The sequence below is a fragment of the Mobula hypostoma genome, chromosome 7, assembly GCF_963921235.1.
Source record: "Mobula hypostoma chromosome 7, sMobHyp1.1, whole genome shotgun sequence".
Taxonomy (NCBI): Eukaryota; Metazoa; Chordata; class Chondrichthyes; order Myliobatiformes; family Myliobatidae; genus Mobula; species Mobula hypostoma.
In genome coordinates this window covers 41,303,309-41,321,044 of record NC_086103.1, presented here as the reverse complement: position 1 = coordinate 41,321,044, position 17,736 = coordinate 41,303,309, and the positions used below count along the sequence as shown (strand labels likewise).

At 41.6% G+C, this 17,736-nt stretch overlaps 1 protein-coding gene across 2 annotated transcripts in view; it reads right to left on the bottom strand.

The window, feature by feature from the left end:
- The window catches only part of LOC134349265 (F-box/LRR-repeat protein 3-like), a 29,229-nt gene extending 21,120 nt beyond the window's left edge, over positions 1–8,109 (bottom strand). The window contains exon 1 of one of the 2 annotated variants that reach the window (XM_063053318.1): positions 8,044–8,109. The gene's annotated coding sequence lies outside the window, so the exon portion shown is untranslated. Of the gene's footprint in view, positions 1–1,290; positions 1,385–8,043 lie in introns of those variants that run through there. The other variant, XM_063053317.1, reaches the window with a different exon arrangement.
- Positions 8,110–17,736: the final 9,627 nt, after the last annotated feature.

The following is a 17,736-nucleotide window of genomic DNA, read 5'->3' as shown; positions in this document are numbered from 1 at the left end:
AAGGTCAATAAGGACAAACAAGGAAATAATTAAAGATTCTTACAGACAGAATCAATCCAAAATTTATTTTGGACAATTTTGTTTGGTTTTGTGCACGGGAGGCTAGGTCTTACAAATGTGAATTGTTTTCGAGGTGATGACAAAAATGATGAGGGTCAAGCAATGCATGCTGTTTCCATAGGCTTTACTAAATCATTTGGCAAAGCCATTAATGGTAGGCTTATTCAAAAGACTGAAGTACTTAGAACACACAGTGACTTGGTAGATTAAATTTAAAAATTTCCTTGGCCAGAGGGTGGTGGTACACCATTTAACAAGTATTTAGATGAGGGCAGGGAATAAAAGGATATGAATCATGTCCAAGTTGAAGTACAGTTTCAAGTGGTAGTAGTCAGCACAGACATTAATGTCAAAGGGCCTGATCCTAGGCTGTGCTAGTCTATGCACTATTTAAAATAAATGAACTAAATAATGAAGATAATGAAACAAAATTAATACAATTTAATTCATTTTTTAAAACTGACTATCAACCACCAACAAGCCCAGCAAAAAAAGTTTTAGGCACCAGAAATACAATTAGACTAACAAAAAATTAACATCACGTTCAACGTGTGAGATATTATGGACCTGATGCCTCCATTCCCCTCCCCATCTCTACTGGTAAATATACATTTAGCATTTAATTATAAGCAGCAATAACGTGGAGGAATCGCCAGTTGCATTAACATTACACCATAGTGCATTATTTCATTTTTGTGCTGATTTAAACTTCTGTTAAATCAGTTTTATGCAAGTAACACCTACTAAACCAGAAGGTCTTCGCTTCATTAAATGATCACTGTATTTCCACTCACCTGCTTCATCCCTGCTTTCATAATTCCAAGTAATCAAATCCCTTTCAAACATAGAGGAACTAAAATTATTCCCATTAGAAAATGTCCACTACACAGCAATACACATTCAACAATTCTCCTTTTCATGGCTCCTACCAGATGACAAATCAATTTCATTTAACTTTTTTTTTGTGGTAGGGAAATTCTAGCAGTTTCTAGAGTAGGTTACATGGTCGGCACAATATTGTGGGCCAAAGGGCCTGTAATGAGCTGTAACTTTCAATGTTCTATATTTTAAAATAACTACTAATTAATCTATCATAAAACCTTTGCTGCCAACTTCAAATTCCCTAGGTCCATATCCAACTCCTCTTTCTTCCCTCCCCTTTCTTGATCCCCGTCTCCATTTCAAGAAATAGATCAACCACCAATATCCCCTACAAACCCACCAACTTACCTCAACTATATTTCTTCACATTTTTTCCACTTGTAAGGGAACTATCCTCTTCACATGCAAAATACTGGAGGAACCCAGCAAGCCAGGCTGTATCCTTGGAGGAGAATAAATAGCTGACATTTTGGGCCAACATTCTTCATCAGGCCTCCTGATCAGAGACTCTTCATCACAAAGCTTTCTATTCCTGAAAATCTGAGATGTCATCTATTTTCCCCCCCAGAAAATGAATGGGAAACCCCTTACTGCTATCAATGCAGTCCTCACCTGCATCACTTCTATTTCACACATCTACCCTCACTTCATCTTCTCTCCCCACCCCCCACCCCCAAACATAACAGGAATACAGCTCTCCTTGTCTTCAACTGTCACCCTTAGGGCCTCTATATATATCCCATCAATCTGTAACTTACACCATCACCAACACAATCCACTAACAATGAGGCAGCTCTTCACGTGCAAGTCTATCAGAATCAATTAATGCATCCAATGCTCCCAGTTTGGCTTCCTCTGAATCCATGTGACCAGACAAAAATTTGCAGGTTGGGGAAGTGATGTAGGGAGAGGAAAGAAAATCGTTGTCAAGCAACTTCATTCCCTCCCACCGCTGTAACAACCAGGTTCTCCCGTGACTGATCATTTTAATTCTACTTCACCACATGTCTATCCACAGCTTCCTCTGCTGCCAAGATCCAAGTTGAGGCCAGGCACATATTATAGGAACATCACTTGATACTCCTCCTTGGTAATCTCCAACCCAATAGTATGTATACTGATTTCTCCAACTTGAGATAAGCACTCCAATATGTCCACCCACTGTTTCCCCTTATCCCACCAGCCCTCATATATCCCTTCTTTCCAGTCCCCTGCACTCTCGATCTGACAATCACTCACACCTTCCTCCTCCCACAGTTCCCCTCATCACCTTCCCATCACTCCATGGTCCGCCGTCCCCCGTTACCTGAAATCAAATCATCAGAATGAGGTGACATAGGGTCGCAAGGTATTAGATCATTGTGGATAGAGCAAAGGAATTGCAAGGGTTAAAAGACACTGGTGAGTGTTGTATACAGACTCCCAAATAGTAACAATGTGGTCTACAAATTACTACGAGAGATAGAACATGCATGCCAAAAGGGCAATGTTACAATAGCCATTGAGGATTTCAATATGCAGGTAGATTGGGAAAATCAGGTTGGTGCTGAATTCCAGGAAGGGATATTTCTAGAGTGCCTACTAGATAGCTTTTTAAGAGCAGCTCATGGTTGAGCTCATGATCAGCTACCCTGGATTAGATTTGATTAGAGAGTTAAAGGTAAAAGAGCTCTTAGGGGCAAGTGATCTTAATATGATTGAATTCATCCTGAAATTTGAGAAGAAGTTGAAGTCAGATGTATCAGTATTACAGTGAATTACAGAGGCACGAGAGAGAATGTGGCCAGAATTGATTGAAAAGAACACCAGCAGGATGACCACAGAGCAGCAATACCTGGAATTTCTGGAAGTCAGAAGGCACAGGATATGTATATCCAAAGAGAAGTAGTATTCTAAAGGAAAGATGACACAGCCATGGCTAAGAGAAGTCAAAGCCAACATAAAAACCAAAGAGAGGGCATACAATAGAGCTTCACACACTTTAGTCCGTGAGCCAAGACTCCAAATTTCGGCCACCGGTACCACCTGGGGGAAATAATTCTTATAGTGATTTTTGGCAAGGTATACACCCCTAGTGCTAGAAAATATGTGATAGCATTGCAGTGGTGGTAGCTTTCTGTGAGGGAGACTGGGAGTTGCACCTCCATGCTTTAAGAACCATGATCCTATGGTGCTTTTCCTATGATAAGATGAATTATGCCCGGTACCTGTCCCCTTACTTTGCTCAGATGATGAACCTCCCAGAGAAGAATCCTTCTGTGTATGAGGCCTTCAAGACAGGCCAATTCTCAGTGCAGCTGTCAAGTAATAACCCCTTTGGGCAGATCCTTGTGGACCAGGCTATTGAAGCCACAGTGAACAAAGACACACAGACTCCTGGAGGCACATCACAATTCAGCCTGAATGCTGGAGCTATCAAGTGTTACTACATAACAGCTGAGCACTGCAGTGCATTCCTGGGACAGTTAAGGGAGATGGTGCAAGGCAACAAATCAGCGCTTTGTCATGCGAGCTACAGCGGCCAAGAATCCAGAAAGATGAGGAAGCAGTTTCAGCAGCGGTTAGCCTCACACATGAATGGGTCAACCCAGTTGCAGAGAAGCGGGACCTCATTAGCATCTCTGCAGCAAAGGCAGCCCCCAAGGACATTGCCTCCGACCTGATGAAGGCATATGAGATTGGTGAGCAATGCTATGCAACCTTCAAGGATGAGAGACTAGAGGAAGACCCACCAGCAAAGAAATTCTATGACCCAATGAAAACCCACAAGCTGAAAACATTCAGTGATACGTGTTAGAAGAGAGAAGTGAAATCACATGGGAGGGCGATCACCTTGAAAGCAGACAGGTCTTTGTTTGGACGCATCATAGTGATGGCACAAAGGCGCAGTCTACGTATGGAGAATATCCTTTCTCATCCCCTTGGACCATTGCCCTGGGCCCTGTCCACACCACAAGGATTGCTGAGAAAGACAAATAAAGCTACTTTAGCCACAGCCTTGCAGAAAAGTGTAGCAGTAGAAGAGCGGCTCCCAGGAAACTCTGCTACAGTGGTTGATGGAATGAACTTGGTTCAAAGAGTGAAAGGTGATCAAGTTACTTTCAGAGCTGTTGCCACAACAATTCTGGGTATGGCTCTGAGGGAAGGCAGTCAGAGTAGCAGAATAGATGTGTTCGACACATACAAGGAGAACTCTATCAAGAATAGTGAAAGATCTCTACGGGGTGAAGAGACTGGTCATGAGTTGCAAGACATCACAGGCACACAGATGGTGAGGCAGTGGAGGAGCTTCGTGACCAAAGTCAGTAACAAAAATAGTCTCATTAGCTTCATAGTCCATGGATGGAGGAAGGCGGAGTACAGAGCAAAGCTACAGGAGAAGATTCTGTATGCAACTGTGAATGACAAATGTTACAGAATCATATCTCAAGACAGTGAGGAGGTGTCAGCTCTTCAGTGTCAACAAGAAGCAGATGGCCGCCTACTTCTCCATGCTGCCCATGCCACAAGCAAGGGATACCAATCTGTAGTGATCTGCTCAGAAGACACAGGTGTCTTTAGCATTTTGTGACAAGATTTTTATAGGCATCCATTAGTCTAATGAGACCATGGATTTGCACCTTGGAAGGTTTCCAGGGCACAAGCCTGGGCAAGGTTGTATGGAAGACCAGCAGTTGCCCATGATGCAAGTCTCCCCTCTCCACGCCACCGATGTTGTCCAAGGGAAGGACATTAAGACCCATACAGCTTGGCACCAGTATTGTTGCAGAGCAATGTGTGTTAAGTACCTTGCTCAAGGACACACACGCTGCCTCAGCCAAGGCTCGAACTAGCGACCCTCAAATCACTAGACGAGCGCCTTAACCACTTGGCCACATGCCAAGATTGAAGGCTGATTTATACTGGTGCGTACAGGCTACACCGGAGCCTACGCCATAGGTCTGATTTATACTTTTGCACAGCCCTACATCATAGCAAGCATGCGTAGTTGTGTCTGCGTCGCTCTGCAATTTACTGCCAAAACGCTAGTTCATCGTCTCCAACCATTTATTTTGCATCAGTGTACAGACATGGTGGAGAAAAGCAACCAGAAATGCAATGCTACCAAGCGGACCAATCACAGTTGTTGCGGTCTGCGTCACCGCGACACGTGAATTACATTTTTGGGGAGGTGCACATCACCCTACGGCGTAGGGTATGCGGTACCTACACCATACATTTGACACAGAAGTATAAATTGGGCTTGAGGCCCCATTGTTCCAGAAGTGTGGCACTAGAACCCGTACAAGGCTTGTAGACATCAGGAAGATTGCTGCCACTTTTGGCACAGAGGTTTGTAGGGCTCTCATCAGGTTGCACGCATATACAGGATGTGACATTGTAAGTGCTTTTGCAGGCAAAGGGAATACAAGTGCCCTAAAAACTTCTGACCAGCAACAGAGAAACTCAGGACACATTCTTAGAGTTGGGTCAGGAATGGGACCTCTCCCCAGAACTGATGGACAAACTGGAGGCATTTACATGTCTCCTGTATGCCCCAAAAGCATTGACCACCAAGATTAATGAGCTCAGGTATCACCTTTTCTGTGCCAAAAAAGGTGAAATCGAAAGTCGTCAACTCCCACCATGCAAGGACTGCTTAACAAAACATGCACAGCGAGCCAACTACCAGGCTGGTATATGAAGATGATGTTTGGAGAAGGACCCACAAGTGCCAAGCCCCATTGGCAGAGGATGGAAGATGGAGAATGAAGAGGAAGCTGAACAGTTGGTGGTGCACTGGATGGAAGGCCAGCCAGCACCCGATGTCGTCCTGGATCTACTGGCCTGTAACTGTCCAAAAAAAAAAATATTCACTCCCAAGATGTATGTGTGTTGCAAATGGCTTCAGGTGTACTGACATGTGTAGACTGTGAGAACCAGGAAGACTTGGAAAATTATTAAGATTATTAATAGGTTATGAAAGTATGGAAAGCAGTCGTTGATTAAATATATTCATCTTACAACCAAATGGGGCCTAGGTTATGGCCGTGGAACCCCACATTTGAATTATTGTACTGTAATTCTACATGCAATGACAAAAGCATATTGTTTTGATTGTTTTGATTTGATAAAACAATATGGAAAATATCATGACATTGATAAAACTCGAGAAATCTCTCCAAATGAGGTTTTTTACCTTTTGGGGGGGGGGGTAACATTTTCTGCTGTACTGATGTTAACACAGGATATACACAAAAAGTAATTACTTATCTGAAGTAATAAAACTACCACTGGTGCAATACTATCACATATTTTCTAACTCTAGAGATGTATACCTTGCCAAGAATCACTATCAGAATTATTCCCCTCAGATGGTACCAACAAACCCTACTGGCTCACGGACTACTTCATGACTCCTGACACCCGGAACTTCCACTCTACTGCTAGAGTTTTCCACAGTGAAGACTAATGTAAAATTTGTACTCAGTTTGTCCCTTATTTCCTTGTCCCCCACAACTCATTTCCACTTTGGTGAGATCCACAGCAAATCAGGGTATAAAACACTTGATTTCTCATTGACAGTACTGATAACTAGGGTACATGTTGCCTCAGCACAAATCCCCACAAAAAAAACCTAATTATTCTTACTTTATTTTTTCACTAACCAATCTACACCAGTGTATCACATCAAATACTGCATTCTAATTTTGCTTAATCTTTTTTAACACATTGGCAAAGATTTTCTTTGAGATGTCCAAGACATCTCAATTATTATCAGGTATGTAGTTGGTTTATAACTGGCCCTTTCTCTCTGTGGGATGCATTTGCTACCTTTCAATTTGTGAAATTTATTCTAGAACCCAAAGGGTTTTGTGAGATGGCAATGAGTGTATTATAGCAGTAGGCACTGTTTCCAAAATCCTATGATGTAGGTAATTGGATCTCAGCAACTTAGCAGTTAAATGTTTTTTTTAAGTAGTCAATTTCTTAAAGTTACTCTGGATCTGCAGCTTTCTGCTATTTTGTGTACCTCACCCAACAGGGCCATAAAGACCTCTGGTATCAAGCAGAGGTTCATTACCTCAATATTAATTTCAGGCTATCTCACCATAATGCTGGACAGTAAAACCAATTGGCTTCAACAATGGAGTGGAGCTACACTACAAATGGAAAGTATTCAATCTAACTGACTTGTACTCTAACAGCCCAATCCCAGTTACAGACTACAGACATGCTTGTATATTCAAGCTTCAGAGGCCAAACTCCAATGAAGCAAGAGTTAGTATCTGCAAAACTCAGATCCTGTGGAAATCCATCTCCACAAGACTCTAGTAAACATGGTAAACTTTCCACTTGAGTAACAAATTCGCTATGAAGGCAGACTTTGGCCTATTAGAGGGAAAGAGTATTTAAAAGATTAAATCTCAAACCCTAAAAAATGTTTTAGCATGCCCACTTCTATGCTTCCAAGTTACAAATAGCATTTCCGTAAGAGATGTCTTCATTACTTTCAAAAAACCCTCAAAATCCACTGAAAGTATTTGCAAATGCACATTAGCATCTTCACTACAACCACCATCACCAACTCTAAAAGGTACCAATTACACCCAGTTTGTTTTTAATTGGCATTAAGAATCACTCTCACATTCAAAATAGACACTTTCTGAGCCCTGTCACAGCCAAGAGATTACCAGACAGCCAAATGAAAAGATTCAAGGATACACTCAAAGCTTCCATAAAATATTCTGCCCACAGCAACGTTTGAGCATCTGAGACAAACAGCACTCAAAATGGAGAGAGAGAATTTGGGTTGGCACCAAGAATCTCCAATGTTTTGATCACAACCTTACATCAGCCCAAGATAATAAGGTCGCTCATCTAACATCTTCTAGGGGTGTGTGGGAGATCGCTGTCCGAAATAAGCCTCAACATCTTCCTGCAGAGTGGAAGAAAATCGACATCATTTTACCCCAACAGACCACCAGAGCAGAAGAGGCCCGAGCCACCCCCACCGCCATACGCACTTCCTAACACATCATAAGAATCCCTTCGTTACCAACAAAAGAAAATAATTTCATTGCAATTATTAATAACATAAACAACCGTCCGCCAGCTTACTTTCCTACATAGTGCGCCACTGTCCACCTCAGCACCCTTCGACGGCCGCCCAACGCCTCCACCTCCCTACGCAGCCTCTTGGATTGGATTGACGTGAGAATTAGCCATTCAAAGATGAGCTCGGGAGGCATGAGCCATCGATCATTTGCGGACGCCTTCTGTATCCGGGACAACGGCGCGTTGCGGCAAAGCTCCCAAAACTGACCAACTAGCAGCGGGCTCAGTGATGATTGACAACTAGACTAACCGGTAAGACCTCGTTCGTCACTTTGACGGGCAAAATCCCGGAAGGCTAAACGGGTAAGGGATTGTCGGAGCTGTGGTCCTTTGACAACATTTCACCACAACAAGGCGGCAAGAAAACTACAAACCCACAATGCAACGCCCCGCGGGTCTTGACAGGTGAGTTTCCGAGGCGGCGCCGAATCTGATTAGCTCTTTTTGTGATGAGGGCTGAAGTTGTGTAACAGCAATGCGCAGACAAATAAATAAATAGATAAATAAACATCGACTAGGCCATATGTGGAAATGCCAAGTTTTAACTAAGTTGTTTAAAGATAGTATCTTGCTCATGCAGCGTCGTAATTTTAGTTATTTGGAGATTTGTTGTCATTGCCGAGGGCAACGAGATTGCAATGTTACTCCATTCAGTGCAGAACAGCTTTCAGGTGACTCAATTATTACTAAAAGCACAGTGACTAAATTTAAAATAACCTCTGAGTAATTTAGAATGACATCTAAGTTACAACTGAATTAAAGACAAACATCTAACATTGAAGGAGACAGTGGCTACCCCATTCAAGTGTTGCACTTGCCCATGTTATAAAATACATAAATTATAAAATATCATCCTGAATTGTGCCCATGTATTGCAATTAGAGGTTATCCATCGTGCCTGTGGTTGATAGGTGGCTGGGAGGGCGTTGTTCAGTTGCACGACAGCCCTGAGGGAAAAAAGCTGTTTTCCAATCTGGGTATCTGTGGAGAGGTGTTTCTGTATGGTAGAGATTGAAAGGCTATTACTGGGGTGCGATTTTGCAAGCCCGGTGTTGACATAGTGATTTGTAGATAGTTCCCGTATCAGGTAGTTGTGACCTGATCATTTATTCAAGTGCTTTTCGGTCGATTTTGGTGCAGCTAGTGTACTATACTGTCATGTAGCAGGTCAGCATACTCTTAGATTACACATCGGTAAAGGTTTACCAGCAGCTTTTGGGGCAGATTTGCTCTTTAAACTCCTAAAATAGTATAAGCATTGCAGAGCTTTCCCTACTATCAAGAAGGTGCTGGTGGTCCACCAGAGCTCCTTTGTGATGTCCATTCCCAAGAACTTAATGCTGGAGACTCTTTCCACTGCTTCACTGTTTGTGAGTAGTGGAGCTTGTTGATACCCTCTTCATTTCTTTGTATTTTTTATGTTGAGCTATGGTAATTGCACCCTTCAGACAGTTTCACCCCCATCATATTGCTTTCCGTGGAAGTGATAACTTAAAAACTTACAAGATAGTTCCCTTGTACTTAACATCAAATAAAAAGCTGTTTCCAAAACCTCAGAACAAAAATTGAAAAATAATGTAGTCAGTTTGCCTTTGAGACCTAACTGCCATTCATCAAGATTCTGGCTGATCTTAGCTTCATTATCCCACGCCATTCCTATGTCCTTCTATTTCCTTCATATCCAGAAATTTAACAATCATTAACAATCACCCCAGTAATAATCTATTCAATCTCCTACATTGCCACCTTTAAGCATCGATTTTTATGTACTTCTATTCTGAGGTCCCTCAGTTCCTCAATACTTCCCAAGACCTTACAGTTCATGGTCTGTGGCGTAGACTCGTTGGTGCTCCTAAAACACATCACCTCACATTTGTTTGTTTAAACACCATTTATATTTTCCAGTCCACTTCACCAAAATAGTCTCACCACGCCACAGCACCATAGTGGTGTAGCAGTTAGAGCGAAGCTGTTACAGCTCAAGGCGTTCCAGAGTTCTGAGTTCAATTCTGGTGCCATTCTGTAGGGAGTCACCATACGTTCTCCCCGAGGAATGCATGGGATTTCTCCAGCTCCTCCACTTTCCTCCCACAGTCCAAAGACGTACCGGGCAGGCTTATTAGTCATTGCGAACTGTCCCGTGATTAGGTTAGGTTTGATAGAGTTTGTTGGGGTTGCTGGGCCAGCGGAGCTCGAAGATCCAGAAGGGCCTACTCTGCAATGTACCACTAAATAAATTTTAAAAAATCTCTCTGCAGCCTAAGATTACCTTCCACACTGTCAACAACTCTGCTAATCTTTGTGCTATCTACAAACTTAATAATCTTCCCTTCCACATCCAATTCCAAATTAATCAGTTATATTACAAGCAACAAAGGTCCTTGTGGAACTACACTGAGCACAGATGTCCAAATCCTAACATAACCTTCTACCATCACCCTCTTTCTTTTATTGCCAAGCTAGTTTTGGGTCCAGTTTGCCAACTTACTCTCCGTCCCTTGGGCCATAAACCTTTTTAATGTTTTGCTAAAGTCCATGTTGCAATAGAAGTTTACTAAAGTCACATCTACTGTCCTACTGTCGTACTTCACTGTCTCTTCAAAAAGTTCTTTCAGATTGGTCTGGGAAGATTTGCCTTTTTCAAAGTCACATTGGCTGTCTGATTTATCTTTGCCTTTACAAATTTAAAGTTAATTGATATCAAATAATGTATAAACTATACAACCTTGAGATTTGTATTAAAAAGTAAAAGTTAAAAACCCAATTAAAAAGTAAATAAAATAAAGACCAACACCCAATGTGCAGGGAAAGGGGGAAAAAGCCAGAAATCATGCAAACAATAGAAGCAAGCAATAACATTCCGAAGTAAAATGGGTTCTCAGATCTGAACCCAGGAGTAGGCCCAAAGTTTTGGTATCAGTCCATCATATTAGCGGGCACGGAGCACAGCAGCCAGGAGGTGTCTTCATAGCCTCTGTGCTATGGAGAGAGGAGTGAAGATCGTGGGAGAGCCAACAAAGTTGGTTCTCGCCTCTGATCCCAACACCCTGTCTGGGCCAGCACTTAAATTGTCCAAACAGCATATCGTACCTCGCACTAGGACCTGGGCACTGCTGGAGTGAAAGGCTCTGAGTTCAGACCATGCCACCCAGTGACTCGCTCCGGCCTAGATTTCACTACCCAGCTCAAAGCCACTTCCAATTTCTCCAAATCGGCACAGCACGGCACCCAGAATGATCCAACCTCACACCCGGGCCATTTGTATGGGCATCGGACCTCCTCTGCCTCAACTTCTCCTCTCTGAATGGCTCACTCCATCTGCGTCAATTCTTCACGGTTCATCCCTGGAATTCGCTTCACCTTCACTCGCCTCTTCATTATTTGTGTGATAATTTACTACAATTTGCTTCAGAAAAGTTGTTATTAGTAATGCTTTTAGTCAAATTTCTTGCCTTTTGAAGTACCATTGTGAGCTGTCACACATGTTCAGTAGCGCCATCTTAAACAAGAAATAATTATTGATTCTCGTCAGAATATTTTCCAATATCTTCTCCATTCAACATCAGCAAGACAAAGAATTGATTATGGACTTTAGGAAGGGGAGGATGGGAGAACACACACCAGTCCCATCACGAGGCCAGTAATGGAAAGGTTGAGCATATTCAAGTTCCCTAGGCACCAACATCTCAGAGGACAAAAACACAAAATAATCTGCAGATGCTGGGGTCAAAGCAACACTCACAACACGCTGGAGGAACTCAGCAGGTCGGACAGCATCCATGGAAAAGATCGGTTGACATTTTGGGCCAGAACCCTTCGTCAGTCCCTTCTCAGAGGATCTGACAACATCTTGGAGGATCCATCCTTGGTCCAACATATTGACACAATCACAATAAAGGCATGCCAGCGGATTGGTATGTCACCAAAAACTCCAGCAAATTTCTACACATATCTTGGAGAGAATTCCAACTGGTTGCTTCACCGCCTGGTAGGGAAGTTCTAATGCTCAGGACTGAAAGAAGTCGCAGAGGGTTGTAGACTCAGCCAGATCCATCATGGGCATGAGCCTCCTCACCATCGAGGGCATATTCAAAATGTGGTTCCTAAGAAGGCAGCAACCATCATTAGGGACCTTCGCCATCCAAGGCAAATCTTCTTCTCATTACTACCTTCAGGGAGGTGGTACAGGAGCCAGAATATGCACAGCTGCTTCAGAAACAGCTTATTCTCCTCCAGTGTCAGATTTCTGAATGGTCCATGAACTCATGAACACTACCTCACTATTCCTCTTTTACACTACCTACCTATTTTATACTTTGTTGTAACTTAAACACAGTAATTTTTATATCTTGCTCTGTACTGCTGGCACAAACCAGCAAATTCATAACATATAGATGCTTACAGGTCATATATATTGTGGCTAAATTAATTAAAATCAATGCTGCAATATTCGCCTGAAAGGTAGGCCTTTCCTCTCAGTGGCTAGGGCTCACCGTTAACACTAGACAGTTGGTGCCAGTGATAATAGAGTGAATGGAAGTGGCCACAGATGCCAAGATATGTGCCCCCTCTCTTCACCCAAGACCATCTTCTTGGAAGCCTTCTGCTCTTCAATTCTCCTACAGAAATTAAAGTTCTGATTTATTTCCCAGTGGCTCATGTGGGAATGACGTGGCAGTTCAAACTCTACATATTACGGTCATTGGGCATCTAGGCAGTGTGTGCAAACTGGTTTCTTTTACTCTTCATTGTTAATTCAGGCTTCCTGAACACTGCCTGCAAGCATTCTTAGGAAAACTAACTGCAACAGTATACATCAGAGAGGAGTGATCATTCTAGACTTACTTAAGAATTGAATAAATTAATCTTCCAGGAAATGCATTATTCATTTGCATAAACGATTTCCCCAAATATTGTCTGATTGATCGAACACTATTAAAGGATCACCAATCACAATAATTGGTGTGCACAGAGCTATGTTGGGATTAAAATAGAACCTTTCCTTAAAATAGTTTAAAGTCAAGAAGCATTTCCTGATCATTCAGAGGAAAAAAGGTATAAATTAATTATATTACCTCAATTATCCAATTAAGTAATCAAAATGTGGAGAAAATGGATGCAAAAATCTGAGAAATGGCAAGCATTTGAATCGTGTTTCTTGGTAAGTAGCATTATTTCATAAAAATATTCTTAATGAATTGTTTTGGGTTTTGAAGTATCAACTTAGCTGTTTTAAATTGTTGACAAATAATTTGTTTTTAAATTGTTGAATGATGTCCAATAATGCAATTTGCTTTATAGGAGCCTTACATTTGCTAACTATTTAATACTTCTTGACTTGAGGCTTGTATTTTTCATTTTGAATTTCTATCCTCAAATTGTAAAAAGTCAAATTGTTAGCAAAGCAAAAAAATTCTGTGAGAATTGTGGTGTATTATAAACAAGCTGCTATTTGCAAATTTGATAAAATCGTTGAGTTGATGTTATCTATGTTTTGTAGAAAACAGAGATGTTTAACCATGTATAAAAGATAAGGCAAGAACTCTCAGAAGTTTGAGTTGTTGGTTTCACAATTTTTATCCATATTTTAAAAAAGACAAGAAAACATGGGTAAAACAGGACAAAAATGTATTTATCTGAATTATTCTTACTGCTTGAATGTTTCATTTTTAATTGGTCTCAGGAAGTTGAAATCTTTTGGACTATGAAGCCCTAAAAGGGGAAGTGAGTTTACATACCCCTAACCCAAGGCTACATTATAGTATATAATATAGTTCTGACTGCAATAGGTAGTATGCCATTTGATTTTCCACAAAGAACAACACAGGATTAAATTTACTAATATGCAGTATGTAATAGTTTTTGTGGTGCAATTATTTCAACTTAGACCTATCCTGGCCTAGGCATAGATACCATGACCAGGAAAGTGTATCAGGGCCTCTACTTCCTCAGGACGTCAAAGAAATTCAGTATGTTTCCATCATTCCTCATTGATTTTTTTTGGATGCACCACAGAAAGCATCCTATCCAGATACACCATGGCTTAGTACGACTACTGCTCTGTCTAAGACTGCAAGAACCTGTAGAGTTGTGGACTCAGCTCAGCAGATCATAGAAACCATTTTCCTTTCCATGGACTCTGTCTACATTTCTCTGCCTTGATAAAACAGTCAACATAATTAAAGACCCCACCCAATCTGGACATTCGATCTTCTCCCTCCTCCCTCTGGGCATAAGATACAAAAGCCTGAAAGCAGGTAACATTGGACTCAAGGACAGATTCCATCCTGCTGTTAAAATACTATCGAATGTTCTGCTTGTATGATTGACCTCAAAATCTACCTTATTATGATCTTGCACTTTATTGTTTACTGCACTTTCTCTGTAGCTTTTATACTTTATTCTACATTGTTATTGTTTTACCTTGTTCTACCTCAGCACACTCTGTGATGATTAGATCTGTGTAAACAGTATGCAAGAAAAGCTTTTTGCTGCATCTTGGTACATGTGACAATAATAAACCAACTTACCACTTTTTAAAGTCAACCAAACAAACTTTCCAAGTGACTTGTCAATTTAATATATTGTGTTTAGTGCTCAGGATGTGGTTTCTATGTAGGGGAAACCAAATACAAATTGGGGGCCCATTTTGCACAACATCTCCTTGGAATGCATAAGGCAAGAACAACTTGCAGTTGCCTTTTGCTTTAATTCTCCAGTACATTCCTACTTTACCTTGTATATTGCTTCAACTAGTTGAATACAAGCTGAAGTAACCTCACCTCATCTCTGCGCACAATACAGCAGTCTAGATCTAACTTTGAGACAGATCATGATGTCTTCGCCCCATCTCCATTCTTGTCCTGTGTTATACTTACGTTTTTCAATAATGTGGATCTCTATGAGCAAGGGCATCACTTGCACATTTGTCACATTAGTGAAGCAGTCCACAACCAGAAATATAGTCTCAGACAGCAAACACTGAGACCCCGCTGCCTAGCCTGTTCCTGCCACCTTGTGTTTTGACAGGCACTCAGTACATCTGATGAAGTGTATCCAGCTCAGGATGACTGTGTACTCCCACCAGGATTGTGCGCTGAGTCCAGTAGCAGAGGCACTGGCAACTAACCACCTGGTCAATGCTAATCCTTCCAAAGAGTTCTGATGAAGAGTCTCAGCCTGAAATGTCAACTGTTTACTTTTTCCCATAGATGCTACCTGACCTGCTGAGTTCCTCCAGCATTTAGTGCATTGCTTTGGATTGCTGCAGATTTTCTCGCGTTTGTCAATATTGATCCTTTCAATGTTAATCCTTGTGTTGCAATGTGCAGGCACAGAAGTGAGGAATCAATTGACCTGCTCAATGTTGTGAACTCACAGTTGTCCACGGCTGCTGTTTGATCTGGTCCATTGACTTAAACATTGTTGGTTAATCAGCAATCCACTCCTTGTATCTTATAATTCCAGCATTACGAATCTGGGGAAAATGTCATATTTCCTTACCAATTGATAGACGTAAACCAGATGCTTTTATTCAATGACAATCCAGTAATTTATTGATAGAGCATAATTATAAAATAAGCTTTTATTTTCTGAAATGTGCTCAACACTTACTTTTTATCTGATCATATTGCAATTAGGAAATTATATCGTGCTGTTATACAGGCTGTCTGATCTGCTGAATATTTCCAGTCTTTTTAATTTTTACATTATATCCTTGGTCTGCCCTTTTGGGTTCAGCTATAAGTGGGAATATTTTCTCATATGCAGTATACTCTTTGAAACTTTGAAACCCTTTTATAATTTTAATAACCAATTAAGCAAAGAGTCCTATGATCTCAAAAATCGACATTGAATTCAAACACAGTTTGAATACTGAAACTTACTGCCAGTTTTACAGTTGGGCTGTAATGGAATTGTACCTGTGTAGCATCTTTTGGTTTTTGCATAATATATGTAATTGAGATCAAATTTCTCCTCCATTAGATGCCACTTCACTATGAGCTAAATTTCTTTAGACCATATATCCACAGTACAAACTGCTAATTGACACTATTGTTGTATGCATTGAAAGCCAGGTGCACCTATTTCTGGAACCTAAAAGTGTTAGGCTTGCTGTAGCAAACCATTGATGAGGTTAGAGATAAGACAGAGCCGTAGAGGCTTCAGTCTGCACCTACCTATGTTGCAAAGTATTGTGTCTGCAGCTCAACATGCAACCTTACTTGATCTTCATAATCCAGATTATTATGTCAGAAGACAAAACGGAAAATACTCATCACATCAGGTAGAGAAATCAAGTTATCAATTAAGGCCAATGGCTTGTAGTAGAAAAGGGAAAATCTAGAAAGCATTTGTATTTAAAGTTGCATAGAAGTGGATGGGGTGGGCAAAAGCCAAAGGAACGTGCACTCAGTGGCCGCTGTATTTGGCAGACTGGTACACCGGATTGTTAATGTAAATATCTAATCAGTTAGACTTGTGTCAGTAACTCCATGCGTAAAAAAACACAGACATGGTCAAGCGGTTCCATTGTTGTTCAGCACAAACACCAGAATGGGGAAGAACTGTGACCTAAGTTGCTTTGAGCGTGGAATGACTGTTGGTGTCAGATGAGGGTGGTTTGAGTATCTCAGAAACTGCTGATCTCCTGGGATTTTTATGTACAGCAGTTCACAGAGAATAGTGCGAAAAACAAAAAAAAAAAATCCAGTGTGCAGCATTTCTGTGGGTGGAAAGAGAGGTTCGAGGATAATGGTCAGCAGGTTGGAGGATAATGATCAGCTGGTTCAAGCTGACTGGAAGGTAACTAACTAAAATAACTACATTTACAACAGTGGCATGCAGAAAAATGGTATCTGAATACACAACATATCAAATCTTGAAGTGGCTGGACTACAGCAGCAGAAAAACAGGAGGTACCTAACAAAATAGCCACTGAGACCAAATGAAGACAGATAACATGACGAGTATCAACTGTGGGATGGGGATAGGCACCGGAGAACTGTTAACAGCAGGACAGGTTATGAAAAGAGAACAGAGAAGAGAAAAAAATAAAACAAAGAAAGGCCGTTCCACACAGCAGTTTATGAAAATCGGAAATAAAGGAGATTGCTATAGGGAAGCTCAAGTAAATCAGGCAGCATCTCAGGAGAGTAAAGAACTCTCTTACATTTAAACTTGACTGCGAATGGGAAGCAAAAGATTCACTGTTACAGAGTGATCAGGTCATAGAGTCATAGGTCAATACAGCACAGAAATAGGCTCCTCTGTCCATCTAGTCCATGCCAAGCTCTTCTGACCATCTAGTCCATGCCAAGCTATTATTTGCCTAGCCCGATCCACCTGCATCTGGACCAGAGCCATGAAGTGGGCCGCCTTGGAGAACCAGTCCACCACTGTCATGATCAGAGTGGCCCCATCAAAAGGTCGCAAACCCATGATGAAATCCATGGAAATGTGGGACCGCCAGCGTCAAGCGACTCATAGGGGTCCCAACAGCCCAGATGCCTGCTGGCTGGAGGAATTGGACCAGGTGCTCTGAGGGCAAACAGCGGCCAACTGACGTACACCTGCAATCATGGTGAACAACCAGAACTGGCAACGCAGAAAATCCGCACTGTCATGCACTCACAGAGGGGTGAGGAGTAGAAGCGTCTGAGTGCTCAGCCACTGGAACATCCACATGACTGTCAA